Source organism: Rhineura floridana, chromosome 1, assembly GCF_030035675.1.
Source record: "Rhineura floridana isolate rRhiFlo1 chromosome 1, rRhiFlo1.hap2, whole genome shotgun sequence".
Lineage (NCBI taxonomy): Eukaryota > Metazoa > Chordata > Lepidosauria > Squamata > Rhineuridae > Rhineura > Rhineura floridana.
This window is the reverse complement of record NC_084480.1, coordinates 106381521-106399774: the sequence shown is the minus strand read 5'-3', so window position 1 is coordinate 106399774 and position 18254 is coordinate 106381521. Positions and strand designations below refer to the sequence as shown.

At 40.9% G+C, this 18254-nt stretch overlaps 1 protein-coding gene across 8 annotated transcripts in view; it reads right to left on the bottom strand.

Moving 5' to 3' along the window:
- The window catches only part of APBA1 (amyloid beta precursor protein binding family A member 1), a 112510-nt gene extending 96318 nt beyond the window's left edge, over nt 1–16192 (bottom strand). For 4 of the 8 annotated variants that reach the window (XM_061628404.1, XM_061628441.1, XM_061628451.1 and 1 more), the window contains exon 1: nt 15999–16192. The gene's annotated coding sequence lies outside the window, so the exon portion shown is untranslated. Of the gene's footprint in view, nt 1–14446; nt 14520–14618; nt 14738–15380; nt 15484–15754; nt 15792–15998 lie in introns of those variants that run through there. The other 4 variants (XM_061628385.1, XM_061628431.1, XM_061628424.1 and 1 more) reach the window with 4 other exon arrangements.
- Nucleotides 16193–18254: the final 2062 nt, after the last annotated feature.

Here is an 18254-nt window from a genome sequence, read left to right as displayed (position 1 = left end):
TTGGACTCCAACTCTCATCAGCCCCAGCCATCATGGCCAATGGTCAGGGGTGATGGGAGCTGAAGCCCATGACATCTGGAGAGCATCACATTGGCTACAGTCAAGCTGCACCCACTCCCTACTCATAGATTTAGCTTAAAGCGATCCAGGAGAAGCACTGAACACAAAGAATAGCAACTCTCTTTTCTTTTTTAAGTTTCCCTTAAATTGTTTCAAAAGACAAAAAAGGAAGTGTTGTACCTGGGGCAGATATTCAGAATATAAGGATGTCCATGGTTGGTAAACGGGCAGTGGAGCATATAGGATCTTCCCATGGTGCCTTGCCAACCCTCAAGGTTTCCCTTTACATATGCTTGCTTCTAAACAGAAGTGGTTAAGATCTGGCTAAATCTTGAAGCATATTTACCTGTTACTTGTCTAGCATTTACATTCCAAGAAGATATCTGTTGTAACTCTTTATTAATAAACAAAACAAGTTCAGTTCTTGCATTGAATGCCAACTTTTAATGTATCTGCTGTCTCCTTCCTTCTCACACTGACTAGCTGCTTGACTCCTTTTTCCTTTTAAAATCAGAATCCTATTCCTTGCCTAGAAAATGAAAAACGGGCACCATCATATTTATCTTTAAGACACAGCAGGTCCATCATGTCTGATAACTGCAGTCTGTCAGAACTGAAACAGGTTTTGTACCTTGTACATAGATGGATCTATCTCTCACTCACACACACAGACCACACACAGATTCACACGTGCACAAACACACACACACACATATGAATAGAATTAAGGTTCAACGGTCCACCAAGAATTCTTTGAAAATATGCTTCTACAGCAAAGATTCCTTGATGGACTCCCACAAGAGAAACTTTGTCGTCATGTAGCTGCCTGATCTTATGCAAAGTTGGGTGCAGCTAAACCCACTGAAACCAGCTGACTTAGGCTTGTCTACGTCTGCATAGGATTAGGCTGTGGAAAGGTGCACAATTGAAAAGATGCACAAATTCAACAGGTGCACCGTTCCCTACTGCTGCAACTGAATGATGGGGAGAACTGCACCAGATTAATTTCTGTCAACCACTTAGCCTTTAAAAGGTAGCCCCATCACACCAAATACATTTAACTCATCCAGTTTCGGGGATAGAGAACATCATTTAATAAGAAACGAAAGAGAATTTTTGAGCTTGCCTGGTTTGAGTTTTTCCCTTTCGTGTCTATTTCCTCTTACTGTACTTTTTACATGAACGTTTTTACCACCCACAAAACCAGACGTTTATACAAAGAACCTTTAAGACTGTATCCCTTTGGGTTAGTATTTATAAGACTCATCATCTGATCTGTGCCAGCAACCGCTTTGCCCCATGGGAACTGTAGTGCTATGACCTACACCTGAAGAGGGAAATCTATGTAAGTGACTACCTGCTAGCCGCGTTGCCTTTTGGGAAAGTAATTCATTCCCCGTGAAATGCCTTTTGGGAAGTGTAGTTTATTCCCTTCCGCTCCTCTTCCCAGGCTTCTTTGCCATTTCCGTTGTCTGTTTGTTCGCCGGTAGCCATGCCCGGCAGCTCTGGGTGTCACCCCCATCTCGTGGTGTCACCTGGTGCGGCCCGCACCTGCCACACCACCCTAGTGACACCCCTGGCTCACTCTCATGAGTAAGTCCCTCAGAACACAGTGGGATTTGCTTACTTCTGAATAAGATGAATAGGACTTAACTAGTAGTGCTTGGAAAGTTCATTTTAAAAAGGAACAAAATAGCTCAGTTCAGGTTCATCCAAATACACTTATAGTTGATAATAATTTCTGCCTGCCACACAGCTGTTAAAGGCACAAGAGTGCTTCTCTCCCCCAATGCTAACCTCAAACTATGCAAAGAACTCAAGTTAAGAGTAAAAAGAAAAGAAAACACACATTTGGGCAACTTTATAATATATTTTTCAATTTAAATATATCTAAAATGAGCATCTGTAATTGTATAATAGGGCGTTGGACTAGGTTCTGGAAGATCATGATTCTGTACCCATTTAAATGAACACAGTGGGGCTTACTTCTAAGTAAAATTAATAGGATTCTGTAAGTAACCACAGATAAATATAGTATATTTACCTCCTCAGTATAGTTAATCATTACATATATGAGATTATATTATTAGTGTGCTGCCAAAGCCTCCTGTGTTTGTTACGGGGATTGTTGTTGTTGGTTTTGCGTTTACAGTACAATATATTTGTGTTTTTAACAAACGATTAACAAATTGAATTAACAACAACAACTCACTCCTATGGAAAAAATCCCAGCAAATACTATGTTCAGGAAAATTACATTTTATTTAAGCTATGCCTGGCTTATTCCCTAGCATGCAGAAAGAACTATCCTGACCTGGAGCAGTGTATTTAAGTATTATAGATAATTGTTATTGTCTAAAGATCTCCAGAGTTTATTTTTTAAAAAATAAAACCAATCCTGTATAAACTGTAAGCTCCTGTTCCTCAGAGAAAAAGACGTGGTGGGTGAGAAAAAATAAGAACCCAAAATGTTAGAAAAAGGAGTTTCTCCCCCCCCCCCATATACTCAGTTCTAAATATTGTAGCAACAAGTTCCTCCAGTACTTAATTGGTGCAGGCACTCAAAAAGTATCTTTACGTTTCTTGGGTTTTATAAAAGCAGAGATTTGCTTAACTCAAATTCCTCCTCTTCTTGATCAACCACTTGCACAGGTCAAGACACTCCTCCTTCTCCCCAAAGTGAAACTGGGATTGGAAGTGTGCAACAACCCACACGTCTTGCTAATTGGATTACAGTAGGGCCCCGCTTTACAGCGCTTCGTTAATACAGCGGTCTCAATTAAATGCAATTAGACTAAAGCCCCACTCATATGGTGCTTGTTCCGGTTTTACAGCGGTTTTCGGGCATCATGCGCCATTCTATTCAATGAGTTCCGCTTTACAGCGGTTTTCGCTTTACAGCGGTTTTCACTTTACAGCGGGGGTCCAGAACGTAACCCGCCGTATGAGTGGGGCCCTACTGTACCAATGCCAGGATATCCGTGTTATCAACTACTCTCCTGCTCTCCCCACCCTCACCCCATCCCCATCATGAAAAACACAGTTCTGGGCTCAGAAAGAAAATAAACTGGTCGTCTTCAAAGTACTGGTAAGGTTTCTATTAATTAAAAGAATTATAATACATCCTTGCTATTATTCCTTGTTGTTGCTATGTGCCTTCAAGTCGATCACGATGTATGGCGACCCTATGAAATCAGCAACCTCCAATAGCATCTGTTGTAAACCACCCTGTTCAGATCTTGCAAGTTCAAGTCTGTGGCTTCCTTTATGGAATCAACCCATCTCGTTTGGTCTTCCTCTTTTTCTACTCCCTTCTGTTTCTCCCAGCATTATTGTCTTTTCTAGTGAATCATGTCTTCTCATTATGTGTCCAAAGTATGATAACCTCCATTTCATCATTTTAGCTTCTAGTGATGGTTCTGGTTTGATTTGTTCTAACATCCAATTATTCATCTTTTTCACGGTTCATGGTATCTGCAAAGCGCTCCTCCAACACCATATTTCAAATGAGTTGATTTTTCTCTTATCCGCTTTTTTCACTGTCCAACTTTCATATCCATACATAGGGATTGGGAATACCATGGTCTAAATCAGTGGTTCCCAACCTGGGGGCCGGGACCCCCAGAGGGGCCGTGAAGTAATCCAGAGGGGGCCGTGAACAGTAAAGAAATGAATTTTTTTTAAGAAGTCTTCACTCCCTCTACACTGTCTGCTTTCCACTGGCGCTGCAGATGACACCTCCCCCTTGCTCCAAATGAGAGGGGAGGCCTTTTCCTGAAGTGCCAGAGTGTCTTTCAGGCGCACTAAGGGCAGGCATCTGCCTATAAAATACATGGCAGATGCCAAAGGAGGCTGAGGGTGCAGCTACCAGGAAGAAGAGGGGATTACTATCACTGATTCCCGTTTCCTTGCACTGCCGCTACTGGCAACACCCTTACTTAGAATGAGAGGAGAGGGCTTCTTGTGAAGCAAAAAGAAGCCTGCCTGCAAAGAAAGGCTGCTTTCCCCCTTCCTTCCTGGCAGCCAGCCTGCCTCCCTGGGGGGAGGGGGTCATGAATTTTTTTCAGCTTATAAAGGGGGTCCCGTGCTCATAAAGGTTGGGAACCACTGGTTTAAATGATCCCAACTTTACTGTTCAGTGATACATCTTTGCATTTGAGGGCTTTTTCTAGTTCTCTTATAGCTGCCCTTCCCAGTCCTAGCCTTCTTCTGATTTCTTGACTATTGTCTCCATTTTGGTTAATGACTGTGCCAAGATATTGATAATCCTTGACAAGTTCAATGTCCTCATTGTCAACTTTAAAGTTACATAAATCTTCTGTTGTCATTACTTTAGTCTTCTTGATGTTCAGCTGTAGTCCTGCTTTTGTGCTTTCCTCTTTAACTTTCATCAGCATTCATTTCAGATCATTACTGGTTTCTGCTACTAGTATGGTATCGTCTGCATATCTTAGTTGATATTTCTCCCTCCAATTTTCATACCTCCTTCATCTTGGTCCAATCCCACACCTCTTTTGGCACCTATTATTCCTAGCGAGAGTTAATTAATTTGCATAAGCCCATTTCACTTTTTAATATACTTTACATAAATAAAAATAAATTAAAAGGACCAGTGCAGCCCAGTCCATTCTTGGGACAGTTTGCCACCAAGAATCTCCTGCCCCTCCTACCCTGACATTAAAAAAGGTCCAGTCCAGCTCATGAAGAAACATGGTAAACATGCTTTTGGGGTAGTTCGCCACCACTCCTCTTAGTGAAAAGAGAGAGAGAAATGAACTTGAGGCTGAACAATGAACTCACAGACATACTGCTGATTTCAAAGACTGGCTAGGCACAGAAAAGAAAAAAGATTGTGCTTGCTGCTGCTTTAACCTGGAGCTTGCAAAAGAAGGATAAAGTACCTCAGCCTCAGAGAAGAGCAACAAGCAGTTTAGAAATGCATCCATCGGATTGGCTCACATTGAAATGCATGCAACTGATTGGTTAGGGAGGCTCTTCATAGTCTTGACCTAATGCTCTGGAACTTTCAGTATAATTCTGAGGGACTCCTGATTGGCTAGTTTATTCAAAAAGAAATAAAATCAAAATGGAGGTTCAGAGGGTTCCCCTTCCCTCCCAAACCCACTCTTACTGGAATTTATTATTTAAAAACTGTTTTTTTACCCCTGGAGTGATGATTGTGATTGGCTGTGCTGTCCTGAGATCATTTGTCAGCACAGGAGATGGACAGAAACAAGTCCAGAGCAACTCTAAATGTATCGAATATTAATGAAAGGAACAGAAGAAGGACTCGACTATAGATTCGGAGGTTTAGGGCAGACAGTGTCCCACTTGCCCTAACGGAACAGCCTCCACTGCTTAATTGTATTTCATGAACTCTGAAAGCATAACTAAGCAATGAACATCTGAGTACTTATTCTTTTATCTAGCCTTTACTGTCTACTCCAGGAGACGCTATTATGTATAAATATGTTTTGTCTTAGATATGTTGGTTTTTTCGATATGAAATATCTGTGGATATTTGGAGAGTAATGCCACCACCACAATATTTTTATTTAGAAAGAGTCATATGTCACTTAATCATAAAAGTCTAAGCTGTGTACACAATAATATATAGTATATACTATGAACTACATTTTTTTTGTCTAGTCTCTTGGGAAGAGAATATGAAGAGGCCAATAGTCACACACAGCTGGTAGTTGAACTAGAGACAGCCAACAGTATTCAATAAAGTTAAAGTGGCTTGAGAGGAAGCATCGCTACACAAAATTCATCAGACATCTTTCCACTCCTCCTTTACAAAATAGATCTGTGATGGGGTGATTGCAATAATATCTAGAGCAGTTACTAGGCATGCACACACACACAGACACACAGAGGAAGCCAGGAGACAGAATCTCTTTGCTAGACCTGACAGACATTTGCAGATGTTGCCTGAGGAAGATTAGACCTCTCTACTTTCCCTTGATGCCTCCAGCATCTCATCAAATTAGACTCAAAATGTTTCTTCTTTTGCCTTCATATTATTTTGCTTTCACTCAACAATATCTGTAACTTCTCATTATTTAACTCTACCAGATATATGTTTCTTGGTTGAGAAAAAATTATAATAGCATGGCTATGTATAAAAAGCTGTTGCAGGTATATAAGCAAGGGAGAGAAGAGTCCTTTGGTGATCTGTCTGTGACATCTGTACCAGCAGAAAACTGAATACATAATATCACAACTGAGGACCAAAGTGAGAATGCACAGCAGGTGTTCATCACAGCCATAATGTGCCAGCAACCAGCTATTTCTAATTTAAAGTCCCCTAACACTATTGTAATCCATCAGGCAGCATTGCCCTTCTTACCATCTTGGGATACTATCCAGAAAAGCATAACATATGTGTAGAGAAGCGAACTAAATGGCTGAATGTCATCAAGGGGCTCAGAGTTAATGGGAAGGCAGTTCTGGATCACTGTAACATCTGAATGTACAGCAATGCTCCCTGTGATTTCATCCAAAGGAAACTGTTAGCTGGAGATCCACAGAAACTTAGGCTCTTCCACCAAATCTTAGCAGCAAGCAGTGAGCTAGCCTGTACCATAATCAACAAGGGAAATAAAATAAGAGATTGCTGCTATCAACATCTGAATTCTGAGCAAGAACCACCTAAAATGTTCCTTCTTTGCATAGAGTTTTAGATGGCATGGAAGTGGTTTACATAAAAAGTTTCTGAGAAAGAGTCAGATTTGAACCATCTGACCATGACTTATGGCGACCCTATGAATCACCCTGCTGGAATCACGTCCGTATCAAGCAGTACACTTATCCATGTGAACAGATACAAATTGTTCACATATTTACATCTGGCAATTAGGAAGACTGGTGACAGCTGCATTCAGACAAATCATATCTCAGCTTAACAACCCTGAGCCTTATGCCCCTGTGCCTTTCTCTTCTCTTTTTGAAACATACAGCAATCTAACCCAGAAAATTTTAATTAACCATTTTGTTCTAACCAGGAAGCTATGTTTACCAGGTTCAGAACAAGCCAGATCTTAAAATAACTTCAAACCATGGTTTCAGATCTTGGATAGCTCAAACTGGGAAGCTATGATTAATTGGAGGCTTCCAAGTTTAATTGCTGTGCACTGCAAAGGAAAGAGAAAAGGGACTGGGGGAGGTGCAAAAGGCTCTTGCATATCTTAGTAATACACCATGATAACACCATCTGAACCAGGCCAATGTTTTCATTACATTTCAGAGTAATTCCAGGAAGAGTTTGAAAAAAACCTCTCTTCTCTAAAGTAAGATCTTGTACTAGCAGTAAGACAAACTAATTTATTTATTGAGTTGCCCTCCATCACAAATTCATCATCCCAAAACAATCAGTTTGTCTTCCCAAAATTATGAGTTCCTCTCTCTCCCATGCAACATTAGTAAAATAAGAAGGGTTGGCCAAAGGAGGATCAGGCTTTTTATTTAGCAAATAATACGTGTACTTTTAGAGGTGTTGGAAATTTTACAGGCATACAGTGCCTTCTTTCCAAATTCCTTTTTTAGTTAAAATATCTAAATATCTCAAATGGCTGAAATCATCTTCTTTCAAAAGGTATCATAATATTAAATGATTGTGGAATAGTTTTCGCCAAGAAACACGTGTATATTACTTACAGGAATTTCTTCCAATAGGTTCCTGTAATTTTATTTATCAGATAGCAGATTATTTAGATTCAGATTATTCAAATCAGCATTGATTGAACAGATATGAACACAAGCATAAATACTGGGTTTAGCTATATTAAAAATAAAAAAATTATCATCTTCAATGTCATAACAGATGCTTTGTTATCCTGTAGTTCTGTGCAAGCATTACTGTTGAAAAGTACAGAGTGAAAAACACCAATTGATTTCCATTTTGAAATCAACGTATAATTTTGTAGATCCCACTGGCAACACAGCCTTGAGTGAGAATACTTTGCTTTAGAGGCTACCAAAGAAAAATGCCTTTGTTCCACTTTGAGCATCTGGCTTATTACATTGTTCAATGATCTATAACAAAAGAAAAATAATTTGTTTTCAATCACCATCAATGCAGGCTACACACATGTAAAATCCACATTATGCTACTTTTAAGTGTATATTTATTTAAAACATTTATTATCTGCTCTTTACTGCACCAGCAATCCCTGAGGAAAGCAGTGATGTGGGTTTTATGGAAAATTTTGAATCTGAACATTTTCCTATGCAAATTAGAGAGTGAACTAATTTAGCATTCTTGTTTTACTTGTATTTAGTAAACAAAGCTAGAAAAAGTATTTAATTACAACTTTGAAACTATCAAGCTTGCCCAAGAGTGTATTTGCAATTGGTATCCATTCATTATTACTAGTGAACTTCTGAAAGGGAAATTTTTCCAAGGAAAAATAACGCACTGCAATTTTCCCCAAAAAATGTTCCGCCCCACAACTCCGGAGCAGGGCACATACTTAAAAAAAAAAAAAAAGCACTCAATATAATAAAAACACAAGGAAAATACTGAATCGTAAAAACTAATACAGTAATGAACAAACAGGCTCTGGTGCCATACCCAGCAAATGGCTTAGTGAACAGGTATGCCTTCAAGCTGGCACAAAAAATTCCTTTGTGATTTGGCTGGCACCAACTGTGATGGGAGTTCAAAAGCTGCACCATGCCCAAGGCAGCCCTTGCTTGGGTTGCCGCATAACACAATGAACTTCAATTAGCTTCAAAACCACCAGGAGCGCCATAGATCTCAATACTCAAGCAGGTCTATATGGAAGAAGGCACTCCCCGCTTCATGTATCCAGGTCCCCTATATATAAGTAGACTAACTTTACACCTACCTTGGCAAGTATGAGAAATTCAACTCTTGCAACAATATTAGCACATACTGTACTTGGAATGTTCTGGTTTGCACTCAGAACAGCAAGGATAATTTATTATTATTTTGTTCTGCTATAGAAAAGGAGTGTGTTAATGTAATTAGGTGTGGATAGACTTCAGGCTTGTGGAATCTATTTTGCTTCTCACTAGAAGCCTGTGGTCCACTGGGTGGAGTTAGGTGCTAAATAGTGGCCAAAGGCAGAGCCAGTTACAAAATGGTGGATCAGGAAGTGAAGCCAATTAACTACTCAAGGATTTGAACACCACACTCTAATACTAGCCAGGAGAACTGCACAAAGACAAACCAATTAATGCTTAGATTTCACAGGCTCAGAGATAAGCATAAGGCTAGGCCGGCCATGGCAGATTTTTTTTTTAATTTACTGTTAAACTATTGGAAGCTAGACACCTCTGCTGATTTACTGCAGAACATCCAGATATTTACTCTCTGCCAGTTTCCAGGGTAATGCATTTTATAATCCCCTAAGGCACCCATCTGCATAAATCAACATTCCTTTTTTTTTACAGATGAACAACTGAGGTCAATAAGAAACTTGCCCAATGAAGCCCTCTCAGGCCACAGTTGACTTGTGGTGCCCACCACATCCTGTCCACTGGATTATACTGGCATAACAGCACTGCAAAGTTTCTCTTAGCTGGTCACTTGACTTGATTCCAAGGAAAAGCACCACACAGGTTTAAGGCAACACTACTGAATCTGCAACCTCTTCACAGTTCAGATTATTTACCCCTACTGACTTTGTTTAGCTCTCCATCATTTAGATGCTACTAGCTAATAAGCTATTCTGTTGACAAAGCCCAGCTCAAGAAGGTGAAGAGGCAAACCAAAGTAAAATCAATTATTCAATGGAGGCAACATGTTTTGCCATACATGAGAACATCTTAGAGCCAGTGTTCTCAATGTCTCAGATCTTTGCTAAGGAGATGTAGAGAGCTAACCTCATATTCCAACTATTGTGCTTGTCTTGACTGTGTCTGGAAGCAGCATCCTGTGCTTCCTCATCTCCTAAATTAGCGTTCCTTTTCCTTCTTGTTTTTTAATAATGCGACTGTGCAGTGGTGAAATTCCCTTTGTTCTGCTTAATATCTTATCTTATCAATAAATATATTATCTTTGTTCTGCTTCTTTTGTACATGCTTATTATGACAAAACATGTGAGCAGACACTGCAGGAAACAACATTTGAGCATTGGAATGCTGTCCACCCAATGAAGTCATAGTGAAGGGTCATCGTTCCAACAGCTTGGCAACACTCTTCAGCTAATGTTACAACCCACAAGCAGGATCTAATGTATCAATTGGGAGTCAGATGGGTAGGGTACACTCTTGCTTTCTCACAGTTTTTGGTCCGTCTGAACTGCTTCTAGATTTTTTCAGAAAACTGATACAAGAGCCTTTGGCCCTGATTTAAATAGGATGCTGGGTGATCAGAAATAACTTACCTACAATGTTGGACAATCCTGGTAAAAATGACTATAAAAATATTAAAAGATACCACATATTTTTCCTCACATACATTTATTGTTTTAATATGTTTCATTTGTATTGTTTTGTCATTTGTTTGCTGCCCTGGACTCCTTTTGGGAGGAAGAGCCAGATAGATATATTAATATTACTTTTATTACTGTACATCAAACACTGATTGTAAAAATAAATAAATAATTGAAAAGAAATAGCCAATACCAAAAATCTTTTAAAATAAAAACATTTCTAACTTCATTTTTCAATGGTCTCCTGTACTTCCAGATATTATTGGAGTACAACTCCCACCAGTCTCAGCCATCATGGCCAATGGTTAGGGATGATGTAGTCCAGCAACAATTGGAGAACAGATTGTCCATCTGTAGTCTAAATGAAGAGGGGGAGTGAAGGTAACCATGCCCGAACAAGCAAAGTTTGGGGGAAACTGTGTGCAGTGCATCATACAACACAAACACAAAGAATGGCAGAGTGAAACATTTCTGCCATTTTAAGTATATACACACCATTGGTGAAAGACTCTTGCTAGTTCCACTGGGTTTTTTTCTGTGTCTACTCTTTTTCTTTTTATAGCCAAAATTAATCTAAGCAGAGAAAGACTGGAAGGAGAAAGGCTGCTTATTCCTTTTCTCTCTGGTCATTTTTTCATTTTTCAGGCACCTGGTTGGCCACTGTGAGAACAGGATGCTGGACTAGATGGTCCACTGGCCTGATCCAGCAGGCTCTTCTTATGTTCAGGTCTAAATCAACTTTCTGAAGCTTCTTTTTCATCTATGAGAGGAAAATATATGGAGTCCTCTAGGGACCCAGAGGGGAAATGGCTGCATGGTCTTTCTCCATCTAGTTTTCCTCTTCCGCCACAGCCCACTGAGGCTATCTTGGTTTTGAAAAAATGGAGAAATACCTTCTACCAAAACTTTATTATTATTATTATTATAGTTTATTTATACCCCGCCTTCTGGCCAAAAAGCCCTCAAAGCGGCTTACAAGAAAAACACAAGTATAGAAATACATCAATAAAACAATACAATTTACAAAAATTAAATAACAAATAACATTATTAAAAAACAGTGATTACAATAATGTTAAATAAAGTTAATAATGTACATTAATTTCCATGGGTTTTTGGATCTACTCAGAAAGTGACTAGCCCTGAATACAGTCCTTAAGATATAAAGGGAGATAAGAAAGCAAATTCCTTCTTCTCCCCTCCCAAGTTTTTCATTTCTCTACCTGCTGCCCTTTACAACTGGCACACAACATTCCGTACATCCCTGAAGCTCACATGTCTTTACAGGACATATTTGTTTTATTTTGTTTTTAAAATATATTTTTCTTTAAATTTATAAACTTACATACGTCTGGGTACCTAGGAAGTCCCTCAAGTATGAAGAAGCCATTACTTTTATTTGTGGGTGGCTATTTGTGGGTTTTCTATTTCTTTTTCAAATTACAGTAGGGCCCTGCTTCTCGGTGCCCTGCTTTTCGGCGTTCTGCTAATACAGTGCCAGTGGGGCGATTAGCTGGAGGGGGCAGGAGCTCCCCGCGGTCCAGCTGATCTCACCGGAGGAGGGGAAGATCAGCTATAGCGCACTACAGCTATAAAACTCTGTAATATGTGGTCTGAGCCCATGTCAGAGATACCTAAATTTCATTTTGAATGTAATAGTAGTACAGGGTGGAACTGGAGTGGGAGAATATGAACAGGGATTATATCTAAAATGTTATAATGGTGCACTGTTTAAATTTCTGAACTGTAGAATTCAAATTAAAAATAACAAAGTCACTGTGAATCAGAACAACCTTCTAAAGAACTTTTACGTGTAAGCAGGGATCTTTATCTCCAGCATTCCTACGGCAGGCCGGCCAGTCTGATTTTGGTCAGCTCCCCATCATATAATTTGTGACACCTTTGTACCTTACCCTGAAGGTCATAGGCAACATCTTTTGTTTTTAAGGCTACTTTTAAAAGTTATCAGAAGTCAGATAGCCAGTTGATGTAGCTTAACAACAATTAAAGGTTGAACTGAGAGTGGCAATGATCACTTCAAGCAATTCAGCCCTTTAAATGCTTATGCTTAACCATCAAAGCTGGAAAACTGTTGCTTTAATACTTGAAATATTCATATTTAGAATGATAAGTTGATATTCCAAACTTTTTTTCCTTATTGCCGGTTCTGGAATTTTTGTAAACCACTTGGTTGTGGAACAGCATACAAGTTTTTAAAAGTAAACAAGTAGATTTTACTGTTTAACTGATAAAAAGAGAAATTTAATTTTACAAGAAGCTAAGCTTATAATTCAATATTAAATGCATGTATTTAGATGTTGCACTGATTTCAAGTAAGTATACTTAGAATTGTAGCCTTAAGAACATTTTTTTTAAAAAAACAGCAGAATTCATTTTGAGCAGAGACAAAATAAACTTTGTGCATGCAATATAAAAAACACTTGTTTCCCTCAATCATCATTTTCTTCCTTAACAGTCTTCTTCCCCTGACAGTCTTTCAGTTTATAACCAATGGGTCCAACTATGAATATCTTTTCTTTACCAGTTTTCTAAAATGCTTGGTTTTACATCAAAAAGAAGACAAAACAACAGTCAAAAGACATTACTCCTATTTTAAATCAGCTAAATGCATGAGGGCAAAACAAAAATATAGCTGCAAGCAAAATAGCTACAAAAGGAGGTATTATATCTCTTTGAATTATAGGATACATATGTAATACTATTACCAGTTCAAACCCAGAGTTTATGGTCCTTTTTAATTCAGATTACTAAAACCTATTTTCAGCCATTTTATAGCAAACACAATAGTGCTATTTTGAATTGACCTGGCTTTCAGCTTTGTTATTCTTTATCACAATTTATAGTCTCATAAACACCATGTGAGTAGGCTAGCTTGAGACAGAGATGATTAGCCCAAAGCCAGCCAGTGACCTCCACTGGATTATAATTTAGGTTTTCCACAACCAAATCCAACTTTCTATTAAGGTAGCCCACTTTTTAGTGATGTGATTCCTAAACCTTTTACAGCTAAGTGACAAATAGAAGTGTAGCAGGTGAAGCTTTCCCCAACACAGCATCTACAAGCTATGAAGAGATTCACCTCCTCAATTTCTGCTCATAATACAGCTGTTAAAGGTATAGCCTAGCAGGGCAAAAAGAAGCTGTCTACTTGCTTCCTAGATTTCAAATTTATAAGCAAAAATGCTCTTAAAATGTAAGAAAGATGGATTAAATGCAACAGATACATATAGAAAGAGCAGAGATACAACAAAGCTGGAGATACTACTGTTCTGCATTAGTTTTCTGAACACTATTAGCTGATAGCTGTGCTTTAAAACAGGCTAACAGCAAGCGTGTCAGTGATGCTGAGAAACCCTGGAACAATTGTCTATTTAGAACAAAAGCATATTTTAAGAATGCAGAGACAATCAAAACATAGGGTAGTATAATTTTTAAAAATGACCTCAATTACAAGTAGGAATAATCATCTTGGACTTAACTATACTTTCTTCCATGCACAGCACAATCCTCCGCATGTTTACTCAGAAATGTTTATCCCACTGTGTTTACTGCTGCTTACATGGAAGTCTGTCTGCAGAACGGCAGGTGTACAGTACAATCCCACACGTTTACTCATAAGGAAGTCCCACACTGTGTTCTATGGGGCTTAGACCCAGGAAGCATGCATAGGATTTCAGGCTTAATATATTTAGGAATGCAGATGTGTGGACGCTACACAAATCTGCCCCTCTACCAAAAGGAAAAAACTAGATATATCCTTGATATCCAAAGTTTCTGAAATGACTTTCGGATTTAAGTCAAAGGAGAAATGCTTCCTATTTTATGTTATTGTTAATGCATAAACACACAAAAATACAAGACTTTTTTTCTTTATTTCTCAGCTTCTAATAAGCATGACATATGTTGTACACGTGCCTCTGGAGGTATGACAGGCACAGGCTGCAAACACAGAAAAAAACTTGCCATTTTGACAGCAGTGCAGTAGAACGTAAGGTACTGTGACTCGGTTGTTGTTCAGATGATGTTAGATGGGCCTCTGGAAATACATAAACAAAGGGATGTCTAAACACGCATTGACAGATATGCACATCCATACTTTGAGGCATTATCTCCAGAACTGAAATAAGCAACATACCTTGAGGTCAGAAATTTATGCCACATATCTGATCTGCCCATCACCCCTGTATTTGCATACAACTAATACGTAGGATTAGGAGGGAAAAGGTAAAAGGTAAGCCTTTTTGTTCTTTCTTTTCAGTATGTACTGTTGTTTTTAACCTAGTATGGTCTACAAGCATTTTAAAAATCTGTCAATAAGCCTTTCAGAATGATGGGAAAACACTAAACGAATCTCCCAGTTACAACCAAAACACTCAATTCCCTCATTACAGCAGGAAAATAAATGATCACTCAACTACCCCAATCATAGCTATCGTTATAGGAAATTAGAAACCATCAGAATAAGATTTAATCAAGGTAGCACTTGGCTGCTCCAGACCGAATATAGATGTTGCTTTAAGGAATAAGGCAGGCTTCTGATCTGTTCCCTGGAACTGGTATGTGTTAACAGCCCCCCACCCCAGACAGTAACATAATAACCACCACCATCACCTGACAGAAATCCTGGGCGGCAGCAGCAGGGTGAAGGTGGTCTTTACCAGGAGACATGCGGTCAGAAAAGGGAACCAGCAGCGCCCCCTTCAGAAAAAAACCCTCTCCTAATTCCCCCATCTCCTCCTCTTTTACCATGTGTATGTACCCTGTAGAGATTTGCCGCTCCCCACCTCCCTCCTCCACACCCTGAAATCCAAGCAAAACCAGGCATTATTAGCCCCAGCGGCAACCCTAGCCGATCTAATTGGTTCCATAGCAATAATCCTTTCCGATAAACACACACGTCATTAACTGTCGTCGTCGTCCCCGTCTGCATGCAGCAAGCCTTGGAGCGCCCACTTGCGCGTTCGGCGCCTTGCCTTTCCATCACCAGAGGCACACGCATCTCTCACTCATCCTCACTCTCGCACCAACCTTTCTCAACGCCCACAGCCTTTAAAAACACGTCCCATTTACCGGTGCAGATGCCCTAAGCCCCCACCACAAACCGTGCATGACACACAGTTAAGATTTTTTTTTCTTTTGGAGGGTGTGGGAGGTTGCCACTTACGTTTCCCACCACCCTCGTCGCAGCATCCAAGAAGCAGGGTCCACTAGCGAAGGGGTGAACTATGTGAACCCTCCCTCTATAGATCATACAGGTTATATTACACGTACACGTTGCCGCGCATGCACTTGCATGCAGCACGCATCCGCACACTCATACAGACTGCAGGCCCTTCGGCTCGCTTGTCAAGCCACAAGTAAGCCCTTTCGCCATCCATCACCAGCATCAAACTGCCACCGGCTTTCTGCCTTACGAGGTTTTCTTTTCTTTTTTTCTGTCGCCCTCACACCTCCCTTAATTCACAGAGCCATCCCCCATCCCCCTCAGACGAGAGAGGAGCGGCCATATGATTACCTTTTGCTCGGAGCCTGTGCACCAACGCCGCTCACTGCGTGCAGCAGCGGCAGGTCTGACACGGATGCGGATGGCAGCAGCTGTGCGGTGTGGGGCAGGAAACCTGGGACGAAGCTTGCCCTTCAGCTGCTAGCCCAGCCTCTCCCTCCACCATCTTCCTCCTCCTCCTCCACTCCTCCCTGGTTTGGTCTGCAGGCACCCGCGGCAGCGCCTCTTCCTGCCCCCGCCTCCCGCTCCTCCCTCAACCCGCCTCCCGGGCGCGCCGCGTGACTTCGGTGGGGACAATCCGGCCCTTAGGCTTGCTGTGTCTTTCCTCAGGCGCTCGCACCCAAAGGAAAAAGCGACAGGGCTGGGGCTGGCGTGAGCCCCCACCCGCTCAAGTTCCTTCCTCGAGCCTCAAAGAATGGCCGCTTGCGGGCGTTCCTTTCTTTCCCCGCGACAGGATTCTCAGGCGGCGGCATCTGTAAAGCAAGGGCAGAAGGCGAGCCGATGATACGAGAGGCAAGGGGAGCGAATGCATCCGAAGAGGCAGTTCTCGCTTTACCCGCAGGCCACCCAGCCTTTCCACACGTCAACAGAGCTTGCCAGCAGGCCTTGAACAAGAAACAGTTATCTTAACTTTGGTAGAGGTGTAATCCCAGAGAGCCCTTTTCCCCAGTGCCGTGGCTTAAATCTTGGGCTTGTCCAGATGTACACGGGTGCAAACATGCACACACAAAACATTTATTGGAGAAGGGCTATAGCTCAATGATAGAGCACCTAGTTTGGATACAAATGGCCCCACACAGGGCTGGGGAGGGGCCATATCTGAAACCTGGAGAAAAGATGGCAGTCAAAAGTACTGAGGTAGGTAGATAGGCTAATAAGGTGGCTTCCTGGGTTCCTGTATAGGTCCTGGAAAAGCAGCTGAACAGCGAGGTACCCAAAAGCTGAACCTGTTGAATTGCTGTCAGTGCTGAAAGAAAGGTTACTTGATTCATAAAACTTCTTTTCTCTCTGAGGCACAGCATTCGAACCCTGGTCTCCCAGGTAGTAGTCCAACACCGTAACCACTACACCATGCTGGCTCTCATGCAGCATAAGGTAGAGACACACATTTGCTCCCACAAGATGCAGTAATGGCCACCAGCTTGGACGGCTTTAAAAGAAGATTAGACAAATTCATGGAGGACAGGGCTATCAATGGCTACTAGCTGTGATGGCTGTGCTGTGCCACCCTAGTCAGAGGCAGCATGCTTCTGAAAACCAGTTGCCGGAAGCCTCAGGAGGGGAGAGTGTTCTTGCAGTCGGGTCCTGCTTGCGGGCTTCCCCCAGGCACCTGGTTGGCCACTGTGAGAACAGGATGCTGGACTAGATGGGCCACTGGCCTGATCCAGCAGGCTCTTCTTATGTTCTTAAGTAATACGTAAAAAATGAGGGAGTGTAGTGGTTTGGAGAATAGTGGACGGAGCCTGGGGAAATGCAGGTTCAAATTCTCACTCAGCCCATAGAGCTCACAGGATGGGCCAGTCACAATCTTGCATCCTACCTTGCTTCACCAGGTTGTTTAGAGGATAACTTGGAGGGGGCAAGAGGGAAGAACCATGTGTGCTGCCTTGAGATTCTTGGAAGAAAGGTGGAAATAAAGGAATCTCTGTTGAAAGCAGACTGCTATGACTTCACCTTTTTAAAGGTCTTTTTCTAATGCAAGAAGTTGCAGAAAATAAACATGAGACGCATTTCTAACATTAAATCAAATGATTGTAGTATTATCCAAGCCAGGAGAGGTCAACGGTACATTAAAGGAGTTCAAAATGGGTATTTAGACTCTTTCTGCTCCCTCATTATGAGGGAACGCAACATGGCTAGGCTCAGGAACTCTCCATGAAAGATTAATCCAGCCTCACATTTTTGCGAAGGAAAAGTAGAGACTGGGTAGCTTCCTGGGTGCACTAGCTCATGCACACACTAATTTGCTTAACTATGGTTTATGGTGTATTGTGCCTGAATTTGTGCATATAATTTCTCTTCACTGTCTTAAGGATTCACTCTAATTTGATACAGTTCCCCGAACGTGCATAGGAACTTGTTTATTTTTAATTCAGGATAAAAATAATTGGTTATTTCCAACCATTGTCTACATTAAGAAGATTTTACAATCTACAGATGTCTTTTGGAGGGGAAGGCAGAAGTAAATGAAATAATGCTACCTATCTTAATTGATATAGTTCTTCACAAGTACGTACACTTGAGCTATTAACTGAGGCTTTAGTTCAT